The 23,803-nt window shown below is 39.0% G+C and overlaps 1 protein-coding gene across 2 annotated transcripts in view; it reads left to right on the top strand.

The window, feature by feature from the left end:
• samd4a (sterile alpha motif domain containing 4A) overlaps positions 1–23,803 on the top strand; it is a 57,199-nt gene that overhangs the window by 3,999 nt on the left and 29,397 nt on the right. The gene's annotated exons all lie outside the window — the stretch shown is intronic.

Genomic DNA, 23,803 nt, shown 5'->3' on the forward strand with positions numbered 1-23,803 from the left:
AAATCTTAATCGCGATTATTTAACACGATTACTCTGTGGCTTTAAAAACATGCATTTATTTAACTTTTTAATTAAAGGAATAGTCTACTCATTTTCAATATTAAAATATGTTATTACCTTAACTAAGAATTGTTGATACATCCCTCTATCATCTGTGTGCGTGCACTTAAGCGCTGGAGCACGCTGCGACGCTTCGATAGCATTTAGCTTAGCCCCATTTATTCAATGGTACCATTTAGAGAGTTTGGTGGTACAAAATAAAACGCCTGAAAAGTCCGCTCCCCTTCTCACTCTCATAATGGGAGAGGGAGGGTGTTACTGCGCCGAGTCGAAGTACTCCCAAAAGTGCTATTACGCCATAAAATATAGTTCCTCTTTTAAATCCGCTTAGAAAAGCGCTACGTTTTATTTTGTACCACCAAACTTGCTCGTATAACTACTCGTCTTAAATAGGAAAAACGTTGATGTGTTTGGTCACTTCTAACTTTATCTCTAAATGGTACCATTGAATGAATGGGGCTAAGCTAAATGCTATCGAAGCGTCGCAGCGCGCTCCAGCGCTTACATGCACGCGCGCACAGATGATGGAGGGATGTATCAACGGTTCTTGGTTGGGGTGATGACATATTTTAATATTGAAAATGAGTAGACTAATCCTTTAAGTAAGTGTTGCAATAGGCTATTCGTGTCAAATGTTCATGAAATGCGTATAAATAGCACGCAGTTGAAAAGTGGTGCAATATACAATACGGCACATATATGATATCTTAACCCAAACCCCAATTCTAACCCCAACTCCAAGCGAAAATTGTTTAAAAATAAATAGACAACCTATATATTAAATGACATTTTAAAGCAAATTCCAAATCTAACCCCAAACCCAAGCGACAATGGTTTAAAAAACAGAAAACAAATAAGAAATCAATAAATAAAACAACACGAAAATGAGAATGGGTTGTTTAATCGCACAATATTTTTTTTCCTCGGTTATCTTATTTTTGCAGTTGTTTAAATCAAAAATTTTAATTGAAAATCAAAAATGATTAATTGGACAGCTCTAGTAAAATGTTTACATGACTCCAAGAAAACCTCTTCATTCCTGTTTACGTGTTTTTTATTTTTTCGATTATTTGCTAATAATTGTGGTTATTATTTACATGCACAGCACAAATGATGAACTCGTATATAGGTGCGTGACTGGCCACTGATTTAATTTATTTACGTTAAATGACAAACACGATCCTATGGACGTATTTCATTATTCGGTTCCATGATGAACACAAAAATAGTATGACAATGCCTGTAATGGTTTTATAGACAGTTATCGTGTTCTTTGCGCTGCTTCTAGACGTAGACAAGACAGCGAGTCAAGTTCAGGGAACACATAAAATCTGCAATTATACCTCTTAATTTATGCTTTTTTATTTATCTCTTTATTTTATCAAGTTATGAGATGAAGTGTAATGGCAACTTTTCCAAAATCTCATTTTTATCGCATTATGAAGGAGCATGTTTGTAGTCATTGTTAACCACATAGCATGAAATCTAATGATCCTTTTGATATATCTGCCCAGATCATATGCAGTTTTTTAACAATTGGCCAATGTCTAATAGTGAAAATAATTGCTTTTATCTACTGATACAGATTGTAGGACAATGCATGCCCAGTTGTACCCAAAAAACACCCATTAATAAAAATATCTACTTGAAGTTGTTTTGGATAAAACTGTCTGCCATATGCATTGATGTGAAGTAAATATGGTATAAAGGTGTTATATAGACACGGTTTTATCGTACGCACGTGCGCCGACGCGATACACGTCTGGATCCGAACTTTACTTCCGGTTTCGTTTTTTTAATGGTCTGACTAGTTGCTAACTGAACTCTTCAACAAATGCCTCATCAAAAATAACAAATGTTTTGGTTTCCTAGGTAATCTATGTGTTGTTTTTTGCTTGTTTTATAAATTAACTACGTTTAAAGAACTTTGATGTTATTTATTCTTAGCGGAGTTTACCGGAAGTTACGTGCGGACCACGATAGCCGCTTTGTGTTTATGTTGTTACTGCTGAAACCGTCTATACCAAAGGTTGTGAACTTGTTTAGGGATAGTGTCATAATGAACAGGGACTGAATTAAACAGCTTTCATGTAAAAAAATATTTTGGAAGAAGTGCTCACATCTATTCTCAGAAATCAAAGAGAGCTTTTATTCTATAAGCCAGTAAATAACCACATTAAGACATCACTGCTTGTTAAAGCGGCTTATACAGAGTTAACTCACAGCTGGAAGTTGAGTGGAAAGATGCAACTGTTTGGAAAGAACTGCTCCAATGACAGCAATCCTCAATGACCTACTTATTTCTCTCGGTGAAGGAGCTGCCTTGTTCCCCGACCCAAATGATGCAACTTAGTTGATCTAAGTATCGCACACTGTAACGAAATCGGTATGTATTTTTTGCATTTTAGTAGATAGATATTTGGTTTATTTGTGCATGGCTTCATACACAAAATACCAATAATGCCAATGTTTCATATTGCTTTAGTTTAATAGAATTATAAAAATGACATTAGTTTATCAGTGCGGTGGTTTACAGTAATTAGTCTTGCGTCTGAAGAAATTATGGCAATTAAGTGAATCTAATACACAATTTTATACAGCCAACATATATTTTGTTGTGTTGTTGTTGTGAATTTTTCGACTGTTTCACATAGTGTGCAAAGTAAGATAAAGTGTAAAGTGTGTGTTTTTGAGAAAGAGAGAGAAGGTTGGTGTTTAACCCTTGGTCATTTTCCACTCATCCACCTCACAGCCCAGAGGCAGAGTCGGGCTGGGACAGGAGGGGCACTGTTGTTATGAATGACTGACTTCATACCGCTATATGTGTGTGGCGGCCAAGCTCATGGAGAAAGTGCTCTGGAGTTGGTTTTTCCAACATGGTGGCCTCTCTTTGAGATACAGTGTAATGTTCCTTCAGAAATATATCTCAACTGAACTGCCCTGCTACTACCAAGAGCACTAAACAACATACTCACTTCACTTTTAATAGGTCGTGGGATGAGAGTTTTTTGTTAGCATATCTGTTGCAGTGTTTTTAATCTCTTATGCAAGAAAAGCAGGTTGCAGGTTTTATTTGAAAAAGCAGGTTCCTGTCTCTTGTCTTGTTTGGGTGCTGGACTGTTGCGTTGCACCCACGCTTGAGCAAAATGTTTATTTAAGTTTTATGTACTCATACGCAACCCCGGGGATAGCCATTAGGGACCTGCCAAAAAAGTTTATTTTTGCACTGCTTTTCATCCTTTTTCTGAAAGCATTAAATGAATCAGTCTCAAATCCCTTCTCTTGTCTTCTTTGTTGGCTTGACCATTTAAAAAACAGCACTGTGGCTTGCCAATGGTGACGTTTCACTCAGGGTTACCCTACCAGTTAGCCACCACCAACTCGGTTTTCTTGCTAACATTTAGCTGTTGAGTTCCAGCAGTTTCCTAAGATGTTTAGGAACAGTCCTTGTTGCTTTGTATCTATCACACATATTTTTTTAGAGTTCATTATAGTGCTTTTTTAAAGCAACACTAAAGAGTTTTTGCTCTTTGCTCCCCCAAAAGGTCGGAAGCGGAATTGTCCATTATCACTGTCGTAAATAATTTAGCCTACTGCAGCAAAGCTGGCTCTGATTGGATTGTAGGTCTGCGTAAAGCAAGTTTTTGAAGTTTTCACTCGAAATACAGGAGCCTGACTCAATGGTTGGAAACTTCTTTAGTGCGGTTTTGGCCGATAGAGGACTGCAAAGCGAATGTGAAAGTGCCGTTCACCCTGTTTCGAGTGGATGAACGACTGAAACTTTTTTGGAAACGTTATTTTAAGGTAAAAAAAAACTCTTAGTTTAGTGTTGCTTTAATCGCTTGATATACTTTATTTCCACGTCCGTCTCGCGCACACATCCGCACAGCTTTCAAAGTATAGATGGATTCAACAACATAAACAAACGGTTTTCGTGGGACACGCTTAACTTCCGGTAAACTCCGCATGGAATCAATAACAACAGAATTCTTTTTTGTAGTTTATTTGTAATAACAAGCCAAGTAAACAACAACTAGATTACATTACATTAGTTAAATCATAGCTAAAGCATATAAAAACCACACTGAGCTAACATTACTGTGTAAAATTAATGTATACAATGTTAACTACAGATCAGCTGCCAAATAGGGCTGTCACAATTATGAAATTTGGCTGACGGTTATGGCGATTAATTGCCTGTTTTGGTACTTTGACGATTATGACGATTAATTGCCTGTTAAATTGCTTTGATGTTTAATTCTTAGTCTTTTGCAAGGTTTACGCATATTTAAAAGTAATCTGATACTGTCTTGTTCATACAGGCGCTGCAGCTCCCCTTGTGTTTTTTAGAGAGATGTGCAATCATTGCGGTAATCTGAAATCATCGCGATGAGGTCAAACAGTCGCAATGAGATGATTACATAATCATTGTGACAGCCCTACTGCCAAACCTCCCTCCAGATAGCAGTGATCCATGATCGCCATCTTTCCTCATCTTTAAAAAAACAAAACATTTGTTATTTTCGACAAGGTATTTGTTTCAGAGTTCAGTTTAGCAACTAGCCAGACCTTTAAAGAAAAAGAGATCGGAATTTAATTTCCATCCAGACGCGTAACTGTGACCGCGCGAGTGTGATGAAGTTGCCAGTTCTCAACCGTGGACACACGTGAATAGTTGAGTTTGACACATACGCAGTACAAATTACTTCTTATTTAAATGATTACTCTACCAGGCCGTCAGGGCAGCACTGATTTGTGCCATTTACAGGTCAGGACATTCAAAAATAGATGAAGAAAAGTAGCGGATCCATCATTGCAAACAAAGTTTAGAACAAACAACAAAAAAAACACTATACTGGGTTTAAACATTATGGGGAATAAAATGCTCCTTAGCTTGTGTTCTTGGAAGAAAATGAAATACTATGGTGTTTGCAAACCCTGTCTTTTACCATTTTGCATGTTGTTTATAGTAATTTTTTATATATAATTTTCTCGCGCATGCGCTGTTGTACGCATTCAGTTCATGCGGGCTCAAAAAGTGGACTGCACGGGGACGGGTGTGTGGACGTCCGTGTACCCTCCTCATGACGATAATTACGTCATTCGAACGGCCGAGTATACCTTGGGAGTTTTTGTATCTCTTCAGCAATGTTTGCGCTTGTTAGGTCCCTCCCAGTCCTCAGACCTGCAGACCCTCTTCTTCTTGTTCAGCAGGTATTTTAGGCTCTTGTGATTTATGGCTTGTTGTGGTTTAGCCGTTTATGATCACATGAACCAAAAGCAGCGTTATTTCTGTGTTTATCTTAACTTGAAAAGTTTTCATCTCATCTTGAAAAGGCCTTTGGCAGTTGTGGTTGTTGTGTTGCATTCTTTCAAACATTATTCTGATGGAGAGAATAGATTTAGAGATAACATTTCCTGCATTAGTCTTTATCAATCCCTAATTACTTTACGGTAAACCCATGTAATGGTTTCATGAAACGCAGTTGTCAGTATTGATCGTCGCACTTAATCAGAACCATCAGTCTCCTTATGTCCTAAAATAATGTAATGCAGTCACATCATGGCACAAGCACTATTTTATAATCAATATAAATTTATCAGTATAAATACCCTAGATCAATTACATTTTATCTTGTTCCTCATTCTCGGTTAGGTAATAGTATTAAATATTCATAAATCTCTATGACCCAGACCATCCATCAGCTGATGCAGCCATTATAAAGCAAGTGCCATAGTATGACCCTCACTATGTTAGCGCAAATGGCAAAATATATGGTTCAATTCCATGCAAAATATCAGAATGTACACTGCAAAACTTTTAAAAAGATATGAAAGCACAGCCTAGTATGGTCAGTATTGGCTTTACCCCATGACACAAACTTCTTGTTTCCAACTTAGGGTGTTGAAACTCTGGCACTGGCTTTTAGCTTGCTAAGGTGTCTCAGAAAAATGCTGAGCTTAGATGACATCAACTTTTGAGTCGCTCTTTGTAACAACTTATACATCACCTTCTCTGTTCCTTGTCTTAAATGAATGGCAAAATATGCTTATCTCAGCATAAAGGAATGAAAAACATGCAGGTACTTGAAAGGCATACGATGCATCATCTTTACTGAGTAACACCAGTTTCCTTTGTCTGTCTGCTGTTAAAATAGGCCGCTGAGATGTATTTTAACCATTTCTAATATTCATCTTTACTTGTTCCTTTCTTTTAGACATTCATAAGATCATATTATGAATATTATCTGTCCTAATATACTGAAAAGAAAATTATTCATTGAATATAATCAATTTTTTTAAGGTAAGTGGTTGCAATCAATTTATTTAAGCTACATTTAAACAAAAAAGTAACATAAAATATATAACTTTTGTTTAAATTTAGCTTAAATAAATTGATTGCAACCACTTACCTTAAAAAATTGATTAAATTCAATGAATAATTTTTTTCAGTTTATTATTTTTCAGAGGTTGCTCTTTATGGCTTTGGAGATTTAATAGATTTCTTATTTGGAGTATTAGCTTTGTCTCTGAAAAACTGTTTAGGACAAATAGAAAAAACACAAATATTGACATTAGGGATGCACCGATATGGCAATCTTGGCCGTAACCGATAACTCTTATATTTGGGGGGCGATAACCTATATATATATATATATATATATATATTTGGCCGATAAATATTCATATTAATTTCACAGTGAAAAACTCCCAGACCGCGGACATCTTGTCTTTGCGCTAGACTAGCATACTCTTCTTAAGCCCCCAACATGTGTCATCTTCGTGCTATGTCACAGAAAGCACCAATCAAAACTCCACATGGCCAGCAATGAGCAAGTGAACTGGTTCAACAAACCAAAATAATCCATAATAATTGGCTTTCATTTATCGGCCTAATTTTGCTATCAGGCCGATAACCGATAATATTAAAAATAAGCAGTTATCGGCCGATAACGATATGTCGCCCGATATATCATGCATCCCTAATTGACATATATTAGCTATAGTGCTAATTTTATAGCTCCAATAATTTAATTCTTGAAGAGTATATTGTAATCTGTGACTCTTTATTGCAGACTTATCTTGGCAGATCTGTGTACAATTCATGGCATTGCTCAGATCTCATCTTACAGCCTAAAGGGTTCTCAAAGTGGTCCTCTCAGTGCTTAGCCAGGGGGTCGTGAAATAATTTGTTATAGAGAATAGCAAATTCTTCAACCTCCGCCGCATGCTTCTCATGATTATCTCCCACGCCGTCGGACCGGTTCGGTCGCTTGCATCACACACTGCGATCTGTCTGCGCACGCTCGACAGCAGCTGAGAGCGGGTCGTCTGAAGAAGCACGCTCGCTATTACACACAACTGACAAGTCTGTTATCTTTGTATCGAATGCTGTCTCGTTGGCGAGTCCGGTGTCAAGTCTTTCTGCTGCTGCTGTTTAACGCGTGTTATTCTGCAGCTGGTAAATGCAAAACGCAGGCAGCTGCATCATGGTGCCACAATGCAGGACTTTGTTCGAAAGTGCTGATTGTGCTTTTAAGAGGTCAGACTGAGATTCCCCCCTCCCACAAGTTATTTTCTGTGTCAGCTCTCTCTCCAGACAGTTGCTAAGCAGGGCTAGGTTTGTATTAGAATCGGAGAAGACGTGTTCTTACCATTGGCCCTAAATGGGATCTTTTGGACACACTGGCTCTTATTTTTGGTACAGTTGCATTTATGTAAGCTCAACAGAGGAATGCTTCTCTCTGCAGGTAGTAAAGGAACTAAAGATGTATTCCAAATAGGAAAATAATGACTGGTTTCTATGAATGAGGAGAGGGGGTTCGACTAGTGCAGGGGCCCAGACATTTCCTTAAATAGGTTTCTTCATTCGAATCCGCAGACTTGAGGCTCACATTCCAGGAATAGTTGCCGGCTGTGACATTCTGCGCCGTACAAACACAACCCCTGGCACTTCCACAGGTAGACTAAATTACCGGTCCAGTCCGGCACAGCTTTTACGGCCGGTACAGTCATCAGGTTACAATGTAACTTCCTGACAGAGATTGGCCCGTCTGGGGTCATGAATGGAGCAAGTTTTGGGGCTAAAGCCTTATGGTGCTTTTCCATTGCATAGTACCCCACGGTTTGGTTTGGGTTAGGTCAGCTTACTTTTGGGAGCTTTTCCACTGGGTGCAGTACATACTACCCGATACTTTTTTTAGTACCACCTCGGTCTGGGTTCCAAGCAACCCGAGCTGATACAAAAACCTGTCGTGAAAACACTGTAGATCCCTAATTGGTCTGAGAGAACCGTCACTACCAGCGTCAAAGATTAGCTTTACCTTCATGCCAGCCTGCGCTGTCTCGAGTAAACCTTTTGTTATCTCTGCTTTGCTGTAGGTTCCCAAACTCCCTTTTAGCGATGAAAAACATCCACAGGTTGTGAATCAGAAACATCATAACTTTTTTTCCAGACTTGAAGTTTGTGACGGCACATTTGTGACGTGCGTGCACGTCCGCATAAATGCAACTTAAATGAGACTCAGCGGAGCGCCGTCGACTGACGCACGGGTGTTTGTACAAAAACAATGAGAAAGAGGTAGTGATAAACGCGATGTGCAAACATCTGGCGCTTTTCCGTTGCATAGTACCTCACGGTTTAGTTTAGTTTAGTTTAGTTTAGTTTCGGGTCGGGTCAGCTCACCTCACTTTGGCGTGGTTAGCTTTTCCATCGAGTTTAGTATCACTTTGCAGTGGGAGGGATTATAGGCGTGTCATTATATTTGCGCTGCCTACTGCTGTGACATCATACAAGTGAGAGCGTCGTTATACATTTCATAAATTTATTTATTTCTCAGTCCGCCACAAAAATTTAAATTGACCACCACAAATAGATGTTTGCACATCGCGTTTATCACTACCTCTGTCTCACATGACAGTTCTGTTCAAACACCCGACCCGTGGCGTCAGTCGACGGTGCTCCCCTGAGCCTTATTGAAGTTGCATTTAAGCATATATTAAGCGTACGTGCTCGTCGCGAATGTTCCGCCACAAACTGCATGTCTGGAAAAAACTGTTATGGTGTCCCTGATTCACAACCTGTGGATGTTTTTCATCGCTAAAAGGGAGTTTGGGAACTTATTGCAGAGCACAAATGACAACATGTTTACTTGAGACAGCGCAAGCTAGCACTGAGGTAAAGCTAATCTTTTACATTAGGGCGGCAGTGGCTCAGTGGTTCATGTAGGTTGTCTACAAACCGAAAGGTTGGTTGTTCAATCCCCGGCTCCACCGGACCAAGTGGCGAGGTGTCCTTGAGCAAGACACCTAACCCCAGCTGCTCCCGAGAGGCTGGCTGGCGCCTTGCATGGCTGACACTGCCGTCGGTGTATGAATGTGTGAGTGAATGGGTGAATGTGAGGCTAATTGTAAAGCGCTTTGGATGGCCATAGGTCTGTTAAAAAGCGCTATATAAATGCAGTCCATTTACCAGTCCATTTACATTATAGCGATGACGCTGGTAGTGACGATTCTCTCAGACCAATCAGTGATCTACAGTCTTTTTGTGTCATGTTTGGTATCAGCTCGGGTCGCTTGGAGCCCCAACCGAGGTGTTACGAAAAAAAGTATCTGGTTCTACGTACTGCACCCAATGGAAAAGCTACCAAAAGTAAGCTGACCCGACCCAAACTAAACCAAACCGTGGGGTACTATGCAATGGAAAAGCGGCAATCTATTTGTGGCGGTCAATTTTAATTTTGTGGTGGACTAAATGAATGTATGGAAATGTGCAACGATGCTCTCACATGATGACACAGCACATGACTAGGCTATTTATTAATGTAATTATGGAGGAATTGCTTGTTGTCTACATATTTGTATGGTTGCTGTTAAGGAATAGTTCACCCAAAAATAACTCGCCTAAATGCCATCCTGGGAGTGTACTATTTTTCACCTGGGACAGCTCGAACCATAGATATGAATATGCAAATTAGACTCCACCTCAACTCTTTCGTTCCACCTCGGGCCATAGATATATGTAAATAGATGCTACATTCGGCACCTTCAGACACACAACTGCTAAATTTGGTTTCACACAATGCATGTGCGAACTGCGCATTTGCAGTATAAATCTTTAAGCACTGATGTTAACAGGTTACAGCACTCACCCTGCATGTGTGAGCATCACAGAAGCAGAGCTGAAGCGGCTGTGCTGCAATCGTTTCAGTGCAGAGTCTATGCAGCATCCATATATAATATCTATAACTCAAACTACTGATCCAGGCGTTCAGCCGTGTTGATAAGATTGGTTACATGTTTGTGACCAAGGTCTCCAATTTTATGAAGAAAATACTCAGCAGTGGTGTTGAATGATGAATTTGCACATGGCTTGTCTTAACACATTAAAAACGCCACATAGACATATAAACAACAATATAAACCAGATTTTTCCCACAGTTGGGCTTTAAATAAACTGGTTCTCAAAGCTTTTAATACATTGAATGGGTTTATTGAAGCCTGTCATCAGAAAGTAATCCATAAGACTCCAGTGGGTTAATACAACCAGGGGGTTTTGGCCCACAGGGGGGCCTTTGCAGATTTCCAAGGGGGCCTTAAGATGACTTAAAATTATTAAAAATTGGACAAAACAACCATTTAAATAAAATATCAAGATGGTTCTGATTTTTTTGGCCATTTTAGTAGCGAATATACATCTGTCTAATAATTTCAAGTTGTGAGTGAGTGAGTGAGTGAGTGGGGGGTATTCCTTATTTTATTCCTACTATTATTTTACTCATGACCATTACTGCATATTTGGGTCAAGATAGAACTGGCGCATCTTACTCGAACAGGTTAAAATCTTGCCTGTTCTATCCTTCATCTACACGATACACATAGCACTTCTTGAATGGGTCTTGGGGTTCGCATGTGGGCCGCGACGAGCTTCCTGTCTTTGAGAGGGAGAGCTCATCATCCGTAGCACCGAACAATAGGAATGACTCGGAGCCGCCGAGACTGATTGGTCTACTGACAGAGGCAGGTGTTTCCCACTTTGTTGTCTGTCCAGCTGAGCTCAATGGATAGTTAGCCTGCACTGCTATTTCCAAAGCCAAACAGGATTAGCAGCCGTAAATATAACCAGCTCGAAGGAAGAGAGGAAGAAAGTGTACGCGTATGCAAGCTCTCTGCACAAAACGTCTGCCAGGCCAAAATTAGAACTGTCGGTCTCATTCTCTAATTTCGTCAGCAGACGTAACATTTTGTGATTGTGTCCGAAGAGGAATCGGAGGGCAGTTAGGTGACCCAATCCTTTGAACCTCTGGGGTAAAAATTGCAGTGTTTCTGAGGCTTCATTGGTAGAGCATTGCATTGTGGATTCGATCCCAGGGAACACGCATACTTTCTTTATTTATTCTTCACACCATTCCAGCATCTATGGCTATATTCATGGCAGAAACTTGTTAATCCATATACAAGTTGAACCATCATACATAGGTTAGGGGAGGGGCAATTTGGTGTCTCAAATCATCCTAACTTGCATGTTTTTGGCCTGTGGGAGGAAACCAGAGTACCCGGAGTAAACCGACGCTGACACAGGGAGAACATGCAAATTCCCAATATTCCCAACCTGGATCCCAATTTCTTTGGTGAAAACTTAGGGCCAGATTTAGCACCAGCACCATGCAAGTGAATAAGGGGTATCAATGATTCTTCTCGCTTGTGCGTCTTGCCCCAGTTACTGCACACGTGGTATTTTAGGTGCTCTGCAAAGCCCCGGCCGGGTGCCGGTGGGATCCGGGCCTGTACAGGCCTGTAGGGACCAAGTCATCGCCTGTTAAAGCTGCTGTAGAGGATAGGTGGGGCCAATACGGGCGAACAGGGTCTTTCTTTGCCAAGCGTAGTGTCAGCCTCTCCAAAGTCTTACACTCCCTGTTGGTGTCATTTCAGGATACTAGCACACAATTTTTTCATTGATTCAGTCATCTTTTCATTCTTTCCTCTTCCCGAGTTATTTCTTGGAGCGTCATCTGAAGACTTTTCTCAGCGTCCCACTCACAGGAGTGTCTTATTGCAGACTGGCCGAGACTCACGGGAGTCTTTTCAATAGGGCTCTGTGCTTCACATGAAACCGTTTCCACTGGCCAATAGGTGGAATGGTGTTTGGTTTATCCATTCAGTATTTCTCTCTTCCTGTGTCTGTCTTTCCTTCCATATCATTGATGTCCCGTTCCGTATTTCTCTCCACCCCCTACTCTGCTGAATGCATTAGATGTCGGGGAGCCCGTTTAAGGAAGTGCTTGCACAGATGATCTCAAAAAGAAAGTATGTGTCTAACCAGCGCCGTTTCGGATGCAACGCACCCCAGTCGGAAACTGCGCATTCTTCTGTTGGTCCTGTGGTATGCCAGCACATTCCGCACTGCTGAGCTGGAGCGAGCAGCCTGAGGGATGGGTGGGGCATACTATACGCTCTTTCTTTCTCTTTTTCCAAATAGGCCATTTTTCCTTTTCCCACTTTCCTCTTGGAAAATCTTGATTTAAGTTTTGTGTCCACAGACCAGCTGCACTGTTCAGTTTTCCCCTCATAAGGGGAAAAATGTACAGACAGACCTTTTAGCCTAATTTTTTAGCCCATTTCTTTCATGGTTTCCATTCTGAAAGGTCTGGATGTGCTATACAGCAGACGTGGTTCTTTTACAGCTGTGTCTGGTGTACATTGGCATTATTTCTCGATCTGTTTTTGGGTCGTTCAAAGATTGCCGCCACCAGGGAGATTTTAAAGTGGTGCATCATCATCCCAGGCACAAACAGTGTCCTTGCCATGTTGACTCAACAACTATAAAATACAGAAAGATCCCATTGTAAACCACCACTTGCTATGTTTATTGTACTAACAAAACAAATGTTGTACAATAGCTTAACTCAACAGGGTAATTACAACAGGGGCAGCCACAACATGACCTTGTGACACCATGGTATTATCTTACCTTTACATTACAATGCATTTATGTTTTACACAGTGTGCAATTTGAAGTACTACTTTAAACCACCACAGTACATTTTGTAAGAGACAAGGTGAAAATAGGGCCACACAACATATTTAATTGCCCTACTTGGTGCACACTGTGTCAGCATTGGGTGTGTGCGATTCACATGATGCATCCACCGCTGGTCTCATATAAATAGGGCGTTATCACCAGACCACTGGTGTTTCGAGTTGGTGTTTTGGCCAACCTATTTTTAGAACAGGAGAATCATGTGTCTGACAAACAGATCTCCTCCCGTGCAGACATGGGTGTATGCATGACTGTGCGTGTGTTTTCAACAGCCACTGATCGTGTGCGGTTGTCTGTCACCAAGCTGTGGATCCAGGTCAAAATGATCATGTGCAGGGGTTAATATTTGGTCCCCACTGAAGTGCCTTGAAATGCATGGCCTTGTTTAATGGGTTAATGTAATTTCCACTGAATCTGAGAACTAGGGTGGGACATATAAAGTGGGCCATCCCCTTTTAAAATAGCCAATAGTGTTTATTCTACCTCACAGTCTGCAATATGATGAGAAGCTGAAGTGCAGAATGATGTCATAAAAATATTGATCTGTTTAGCAGAAGTGAGAGTACATTTTGAATGCTTATATCTTGTCAATGATTAGGAGCACACTAGTTTTCCAATATTCTTTAGCATAATATATTGCATTGATTTAGGGGGGACTTTAAAAGTGTATTAAAAGGGGGGAAATGTCTAAACAGCCTTTAAAGGAATAGTCTACCCGTTTGCCATATTAAACTATGTTATTACCTCAACTTAGACAAATTAATACCTATCTATCTTTTTTCAATGCCTGCACTGTACAGCGCGTCGTGAATGTGTTAGCATTTAGCCTAGCCCCATTCATTCCTATGTTACCAACCATTTAATGTGCAAATGCATGGGTTTATCCTCTCATCTCTGTGTTTCTGGTCACGGTTGTTTGTTTCTGCCCTTGTTTTATCTTTATTATGCAGTTATCTTCATCTCTGGCAGTATCTAATATAATGGCATCTTTGACACTTTTCCAGGAGATCACAGTGTAGCTCAGCCAGTGTAAGCAGCGCAAAGGGTTGTGGGTTCGATCAAGCGAACACATATACTGATAATATCTATATCTTGAATGTATTGTAAGACGCTTTGGATTAAAGGGTCTGCCAAATGCATACATGTAATGTAATGTAATGTAATGAGATGCACTTGAATAGTAGGCGTGTGAATTGGACAGTTGGTTGCGGTACGATACCGTGCCAATTTTTTTCCACCAGCAAAATATATTTGCTGATACATCAAACATTTATTTGGTGCAATTACAGTTCGTTTCGATTCATTTATCGATACTTCAATATTACGTGCCTAGTTAGGCAGTTAAATTTTTTTTATAACTTACGAATGCAACCAAAAAATATAACATGTACTTTTAATTAAACTTTTTGAAAATGGCACAATCTCTGTGCCAATTGGGAAATTTACAACAACAAACCCATTTATTTTAAATAAAGGAAATCAAATAATGTCTCACAAAATCAAGCTTATAATGGCAACAGTCAAAGTCTTTAGCGTTTCAGCTGGTGCTGGCAAAGGTTTTCTGCCAATCTGTTTTTCCAGTTCATTTTCAAAATGCAAAATGTTTCCAAACCCAAATTTGCTTCTGATTGCAGTCCCAACGTCTTCTGACTCTTACGCTGTGTTTTCATGCTACAACCGCTTTGTTGCTGCATTGCATTCACTTGCTGACACTAGCACATGAAAATAAACAAAAATGCACGCTTTGGCGAAAATGCGTAGATGGGCGTTACACCAAGGAATGAGGAGGCAGAGAGTGTCAAAATAAAGCTATCCAGGGCTTTCCGCAGAAAATGTGTTAGTTAAGGTGGTATGGGGCTGGGGGGAAAATGAACATACTAGATTATTAATGAATTAAATGTTTTTAACAGATACCTATAATGATGAAGTGAAACTAAAGGGTTAATAAACACAAATTAAAGCAAATGTTGTAAAATGTCTGGCGAACGATGATAGCTCGAATATTGTAAAAACTGATTATTTCCCACTATTATTTGCATTATCTTAAGTGAGTGTAACTACTGTGGCATGTAAATAATGCACATAAATAACGTGAGCAAGAGCGGTCAACAATTATATCGAAGTTAGCAGGTTACTCAAACAACAAAATCACCAGCTAACTTACTTTACATTTGCAAGAACTATAGTCCACTTACAGTTCTCATGGACACACGTTTTATCAACTGGCTATCCTCCAGACACTGACGGACCATTTCGGCCGTGTGATTCTCTGAGATGCACTTGACGGCCTTTCGTGCAGCGAAATTTATTTTTTATTTTAAGGGACGACCTAGTTAAGGCGGTAGGGTTTCCCAGCTTAGGCGGGCCGCACGAACTGCAAAGTGCTGCGGGAAACCCTGGTGTCTTATATCGATATGTTATGTGTGGCATCGACAGATTGTATCGGTAGAAATTGAATCGATGCATCAATCCATATCGCTGTATTGTTGCATCCCTTTAGACGATTTCAGCAGTAACAACATAAACAAGCGGCTTTCGTTGTCAACACGTAACTTCCGGTTAACTCTGCTAAGAATAAATAACAACAAAATCCTTTTAAAGTAGTTTATTTATATAACAAGTAAAATAAACAACAAGTAGATTACCTACGAAACCAAAACGTTATTTTCAATGAGGGATTTGTTCAAGAGTTCAATTTAGCAACTAGTCTATTAAACAAACAGAAACTGGAAGTAAAGTTCCGACCAGACACGTAATCGCGTTACCGCACGTGCGTCCGATGAAACATCTATAGCGACATTCATTACATGCATGGCGTGTCTATGTTTTATGATGGTGCCATAGTGAAGCTTATAAACCATGAGGTCATGGGTCCAGATTGTAGTATGAAGTTTTGCTCAAATCTTTGGAGTTGCAAAGAGCCCCTGTCACGACAGGGCAAGAGCTTGTGTTCTAGTGCAGTAGTAAATATTGTGCCGACCTCTATTTTAAGCCGACAGGAAGGTTAAGTGGAAGGGGTGAAGGAAATGCTAATTACAGCCAAACGCTGAGATGTTTCAAAGCTACAACCTCAATGAACGGTTCTGCTCTCTGAGAGCGTATGCCACGTGGAGTTCACTAAAACCCATTGTTTAACCTTCTAAAAATGACACTAAAGAAGGGCTTTCCTCATGCTAACCGCGGTGAATCGGCTGTGATTCACAGATTTCCTGCAGAATGTTGCTATTATTCGGTTTCTGTCGTTCCCTGTACAGTCGCTCAACTGGTAGGGTTGTGGGTTTAACTTGAAAAGAGCACACATGGCGATGAAATGCATGCTTTGAATGCAGTGTCACTTTGGATAAAAGTCTCAGCCAAATGCAAAAAAGGACATTTTTGGTGCAGTGGGAAAGATGGAAACAGAGGAAGGGTTGGGCCTTTGGGAGGGGAGGAATATAAGAAAAATCCACCCAATGTTTCCGTTCTGTACCAGTCTGTTCTTTTCTCTGTCTTTTGGATGATGTTAGCACCTTTACAGGAAAGTCTTAAGAGGGAGGTGTAGGCACATTCTTGTGTATTTTTCCATTTTTTTATGTTGATTCTTAAAATTCCTTGCATTGACCTGAGCTTTAAATATCACGCCTGACAATGTAAAATAAATTAACAATGCTGAGAGAAAAATATCACCTTGCTTTATTAGTCAGTGACAAGCCAATAAATGATCATGTCTCCTTGACAAACTTTCACACATTAACCTCTTGTATTGTAGTCACGTTGTCATTTGTTGTCATAACATTTTAAGGTGCATTTTTGTTTCATTGTCTTTAAAGGGATAGTTCACCTAAAAATGAAAATAATGTCATTTATGACTAAGCCTCATGTCGTTCCAAACTCGTAAGACCTCCGTTCATCTTCAGAACACAGTTTAAGATGAGTTTAAAAATCTATGTACAGTTTACTGTCCAGAAAGGTAATAAAAACATCATCAAAGTAGTCCATGTGACATCAGTGGGTCAGTTAGAATGTGTTGAAGCATCGAAAATAACATTTTGGTCCAAAAATAACAAAAATTACGACTTTATTCAGCATTGTCTTCTCTTTTTCGTGTCTGTTGTGAAGCACATGCGTGGGACTAAAGTCACGTGACTTCAGTGACGTGGCTGACGTACAACGCGGCTGACGTGTTATCTGATGCTCTCTGTCTTTAATGACATTATTTTCCTTTTTGGGTAAACTCCCTTTAAGGTGTTATTCCAGAAAATCCAACTTTCTGTTAGTGGTGTTTAACTCTGCTTGACACATGAAAAGATGTTAAAATAAAGTTGCATGAGTTGTGCTCATGATGATGGAGTAGAAGTTAAGAAAGAGAAAACCAAGACCAAATCTGACTTTTAAAGTCAAAATCACTCCGCTCCCGCTCACATACTTCTCTTAAAGATGTTGTCTACTTTTAAAGTGGCAAAAAATAGTCTGTGAAAAGTTTGATCACTTTTAGTTTAATTTCAATCTTTGACATGACTTTAGGCCTGGGATACACTGGACAGTTTTTACATCTTAAACCCATGGGAGACCACAGATATAGGGACATTGTCAAATGATTTTTTTAAACACAATCCTTAGATTTGACCAGACCACAAGAACACACACATGTGATGACTGTAGTAACGTTTTCAAAGTGACGAGATCTCAGAGAAATGCCAGATTAAACGTGACTTAATAAAAACACATGTGGTAGTTCTTGCATGACGCATTATAAAAACACTTGTACTGTTGCCATAGTTGCACAAGTCGAAATTCTTTCTCAATACACCTCTTTTATGTTTCTTTTTTGTGTGTCTCTTGTTTCAACTATCAAAGCACACAAGTACATTTAAAGCTTGCACGCTCTCATTGGCTGTTGTTGCAGCGTCATGTTGGACATGCAGTCGGGGGCAGCCCGATCAAGAGTTGTACATATCAAACTTGTTTTCGGGTTGCCAGGTATTCATGCAGATTAAATTCTCTAATGCTCTTCCCCATTCTGGTTCGGACTCTGTGATGGGTTGAAGCACTGCAGGTCTCAGTGCTAGGGATGGGCATGATTAATCGACGATCGATAATTGATCGTTAAGAATGTAGTTGATGACGTTAATTTGTTATTGATTAATCAAATACTTTTTTTTATCTAATGCAGGTTGCGTTGCCTAGCGTAGCGTGTGTCTTGAAGCAATTAAATGAATTTCACTGTGTGGCAGCAATTCAACATTTTACCACCAGGGTGCAATATTTGACACCATACTCCATTATCTGTGACCTTCCGTTTTGATTAAAAAAAAATATTCATGAAGAGGTCATGATTTTTTGGAACAAATGAGGTCTCTGTTTAAGAATGCGGCTCGCAGCTGCAGGTTCCACTGCTTTAGAGCACCGCATATTCAAGCGCATATATGTTCCGTTTGTCCAACTAAATGTAGTTTACCTTTTTGCCACAAGTTGATCTTGTAATAAAGGTCTCATGGAGGAAAACACGCTGTATTTTTGTATTCAACATTTTTGAATTATAAAAGTTAAATAATTATTTTTTATTATAAAAATATTAATGATTAATCGATAGTCGATCGTTAATTCTCCCGACAATCGATTAAAAAAATTTAATCGAATGCCCATCCCTACTCAGTGCTATGGGCGAAATGACATAAGACTATTGGCTAACCAAAGATTTGGGATCGGGAGGCTCCTACATGATGGGAAGCAGCAAAATAATCGCAATGACAACACATAACTGAGGTTTTTTTTAGTTAAACACTAATCGGGTCACGTTAGGGATGGGCGATATGGCCTAAAATCCATATTGCGTTATGCATTGCAGCCTCTTGTGATAGCGATATGTATTGCGATATAATAGTTTCGATAGACTCATTTCAGAACAGGTTATATAGACCCTTAGAAAAGCCAAACTGCTAAAAAAGTTAGTAAAAGTGAACCGTTATGGATAGATTAGTCTTGTTACCACTCTTAGCAGGAACTTTTGCCTGACACACTCTACAGCAGGGGTGTCCAGACTTTTTTGTGTGGTGATCTACTTTTAAAATGATAAAGCCGACAAGATCTATCTGCTAAAAAACACAGTTAATTATTTTTATAACACTAAACACTTTAAATGCTTGTGGGGACTATACTGCATATATATATATATATATATACTGCATGTTTCACAATTACTAGACCATAATGCCAATTTCGCGCGAGGAGCAGCAGTTAACTTATGTAACTTATGGCTTAAATCCAAAAAATAGATGTTGCATCAGTCTTTTTCAGGAGTTCCTCTGTTTCGCTGACGCTTTCATCCATGTTTATTCGGCTGCAGCTCGTGGCTCTAAAGTGCGCAGGTAGATTGTGTCATCAACACGCATTATCGCGATGCAATAGATTTAAAATCTCTATCGTATGCCAATTTTCTATAGTTTATATTGCATATTGTTTATATTGCCCATCCCTAGGTCACGTCCCCTTTCGATTGCCGAGGATGCAAATCGGGCTTTAAATCTTCATATAGGTGGCCAATCATAAAAATGACTTCACAGACTAGGTCACAATATGTAAAAGCATTAAAATATGACTTCTTTTGAAACATTTAACATTGTTTAACTCATGGTAGGTCTTTTAAAAAGTTTATAAGTGAATTCCTGAATGCATTTTTGTAATGAAAGTACATTTATGAACAAAGCACCAGATGACATTTTATGGTTTTGCAAATTCTGGTGCATCTGTTCTTGCAAAGCATCACTGGCATTCATTGATGACCCATAAAGAAAGGGAGAGTGTTTTAATATGTGAGAACATTTCTCTGGAAGCTCTACCAGCAGGTTGTTAAGGAAGTGAACGGGGGGATGGTGGTAGAGGAAGTCAGAAGATCCCTGAGATGAGTAGGCTGCATTGTTTCAGCAGGAGCGCTCCCTCTGAATCCAGCTGGATGGGTGGAGCGAAGGAAGAACTGTGTAATGATGGAGTAGTGTGGGAGTTTTTTGCTCCAGAGGAGCTGGCAACCAGTGAGGTAGAGCAGGAACATGGCCAAGTTGAATGCTGGGCTCTAATTTTAGTAGTGGAGTGTTACTAAGGGTCATGAGGACTTTATTACCAGATAAACTCATCTCAACCTCTGGCAAGGCAGACACTGAATAGAGCAGACTGGTGACACGTAGTGGTGGATGTAATTTATACAATGTTTCTGACTAAGCGTTTCGTCTAATTTGATTTTGGTGGTAAACTTCAACCGGTTTGTCTTCTGTCACAAATCTTTCAACATCATGCAAATGTCGTTTCCTTGAAGTTTAATTGGTTAGAGGCTTGAATACTAATTATTTCTAGGTAAACATACCTTCATGGCTGATGAAAGCTGGTGTTTTCTCCAAGGACTGATATAGTGGTTAAGGGTTTAAAGTCAAGGGTTGGAGGGGTGGTCTGTTGTTCCATTAACTGTAACCTATTGATGTGCACCTTTAAATTAATGGCATGCTTTGGTTTAGAAATGTCTGTAGTTGTTGATAAAATACTGTCACTGCATTAATATGATTGCATAACGGTTTTGAAATATAAAACTAGATTCTTAGCGCTTTGCAATGATATATATGCAATGAGCTTTTAATAGGATATTAGTGTTATAAAAATGTAATAAAGACAGACTGGGCCCACCTGAGGGCCCATGATATTTTAGAAAATTGCTTTCACTATCTGATTCTTTTCTCAAAATGATGATAAAATATGAAACGAAATTCATATTATATATCGTTTGTCAAGATTATTTTACTTTTTACAATTTGGGCCCAGCTGTGGGACCGGGGCAGTTTTGGGTCAATGACGTGATTTTAATTATTTTGTGTCCGGTTTAATTAAATGTAAAGGGGGTCGCACACCGGATGCTCAGCCCCGCATCTAGGACAACTCGGAGGTTTCGAACACCGGAAGTGCACATTAAATAGCGCAAGCCTAGTCAGATAGCGTCTACTTCAAAATGCTAAATATACGTTAGCAGCCAATGTTAATCGTTAATTTGTGACAAATATGATGTTATTTAAAGGTGCAGTGTGTAATTTTTAGAAGGATCTTTTGACAGAAATACAAAGTAATATACAAAACTATATTATCAGGTGTGTATAAAGACCTTTCATAATGAACCGTTATGTGTTTATTACCTTAGAAAGAGACCTTTTTATCTACATACACGAGGGTCCCCTTACATGGAAGTCGCCATTTTGTGCTGCCATTTTTCTACAGAGGCCCTTAAAGGACAATTTTTTTTGTCTCCGACGATGTTTGTCCGATGGTGGCTACCGTATCATCTCTATGTGTTTTAAAAGCGAGGGGTGAGTCGTGGACTAAGTCATTGGTTGCAATTTGCAACCTCACCACTAGATGCCACTAAAATGTACACACTGCACCTTTAATGTTAAAGGCGGAGTCCACGATGTTTGAAAAACGCTTTAGAAAAGGAGACGGGCCGACTACCAAAACACACTTATAGCCAATCAAATCAAATGCTGGGTTGCATATGTGTGGGGCGGGTCTATCAACAGAAGGTCAGGCACCACCGGTGTGCGTATACTCATAGAAAACAAAGGGTTAAAATTTCAAAAAAAAATTCAGATTACTTGCATACATTCTCTTTTTTGAGGACCAAGTCTATAATTTCTGGTTTTATTTTATTTTGAAAAAATATTTGGGGGATAATTGCAAAAAATGTCAATGTGGTGTTACCGATCTGTGTCAATTGGTGTGTATATATATATATATATATATATATATATATATATATATATATATATATATATATATATATATATATATATATATATATATATATATATATATATATATATATATATATAAAATAATAATAATAATAATAATTTTCTTTATGATTACACTTACATGCCATTAAGGTGGATAAAATATTTAATATTTCTCTATCTTTGGTGCAATTGGCAGTTACACCATTTGACATTTTCAGGTCCATTCAGTCTTAACTTTCATAAAAATGGTGCAAATGTTTTTTTTTTATTGCATAAAATTTACATAAATACACTATGTGCATTGAAATAAACCTGATGCATGCTTTAAAAACAAGTTTTTTATTTATTTTTTATTTCAATTTCTCATCTTGTCAAACCGATTTTGTCACTGACCCGGGTAACAACCCACTTAACCTCAGCACTTTTGCTTGTCAATCATGTTGATATAAAATAATATGACTGTGATTCTTCACTGCAAAATTTGCCATCCTCAGTCCATCCAATGAAAATGAATGATGTCCAATGCAAGAACATTTTGTCTGTGAATACTTGACAGGAACATGTTGGACGTTCACAGTTTCAAAAAAAAACTTCCCCTTCTTTTTCTTTCCATTTCAACAGGTGTTGTCTCTAACAATTGTTGAAGCTTTCTTACAGTGCATCTGTAGGTTATTTGGTAGAGCATTGCATTTGCAAACCAAAGGTCATGGGTAGAAAACGCATACTCTACTGATAAAATGTATAGTTTGTAGTAATGCTCTGGTCACTTTAGTTTAGATAAGAAAAATGGATTAATGTAAGTTTGTATAGCCATTCAAATACTTCTTGGTATGAATTGCTTTGTCATTTTTTATTTAATAAGTTTCATTGGATAAAAGCGTCAGCATGCCCCCTGTAAGCCTTGTGGTCCATTAGTAAAAATGGAAGCGCCTGAAAAAGACTCCCAGAGAGACACTTAATCATCAATCCAGTCGTCCTAAAGTCTGCATGTGTCTTTCTTTAGGGTGACATTGGTATGAGCACTAAACAAGCAGAATGTCCTACTAAACAAGACAGAGGACCTCTAAAACATCCCAGTTCACACACACACAGACACTCTTCCAATGTGACATCATTCATTGCTCCGTTTCATTGTAACAGCACCACCACATGTATGGTAAAAATAATGCTGTCATACATTTACTATATACAGTTAATGTTCCTTACATGACAAACATCCCATGATGACCAGGTATGATTAGCCGCAAGTACATTTTAGGTTAAGGCCTCAAGCTCGAAGATCAAGTAAGTCATAGACTGTAGCCAGGGATAGACAGAAGTTCACTCCGCGGACAGCATTCTCTATTATTGGTGGTGGACAAAGCCTCTGTCGTGACCTCAAAGTATCTATAGTTCCAATAGTTCATTTCTGTGGCATGTTACATTAGGATGCATGACCCTGGTTATGAATAGTGTCCTCAACAAATATTTAAAATGCGGCAGCTGAAGAGGGGAAAAACAGCGATGACTTTGATTTGTCCTCTAACTTGATAATAGCTTATATTGAGTTTAGTGTATTAGCATCCATGTTGTACAGGTATAGTGAAAAAGTATGAATTATATAGTGTAGCTATATAAAAATTATGGTTTCTGTAAATGTTCCTGCCAAATTTTGCCTAATAAGGTTTGCTGTAGCTCAATTGGTAGAGCATTGTGTTAGCAGTGCAAAGGGTCATGGGTTCAAACCCCCAGGAAATCTGTACCTGGATAAAAGTGCCTACCAAATGTGTTAAAGGGATAGTTCACCCAAAAATGAACATTTTGTCATCATTTACTCACCGTAAAGTTGTTCCAAACTTGTATAAATTTCGTTACAAATCTGGGGCACCATTGACTTCAATAGTAGGAAAAAATAAAACAATGGAAGTGAATGGTGCCTCAGATCTGTTTCGAATCATTTTTCAAAATATCTCCATTT

Source organism: Misgurnus anguillicaudatus, chromosome 7 (assembly GCF_027580225.2).
Source record: "Misgurnus anguillicaudatus chromosome 7, ASM2758022v2, whole genome shotgun sequence".
NCBI lineage: Eukaryota > Metazoa > Chordata > Actinopteri > Cypriniformes > Cobitidae > Misgurnus > Misgurnus anguillicaudatus.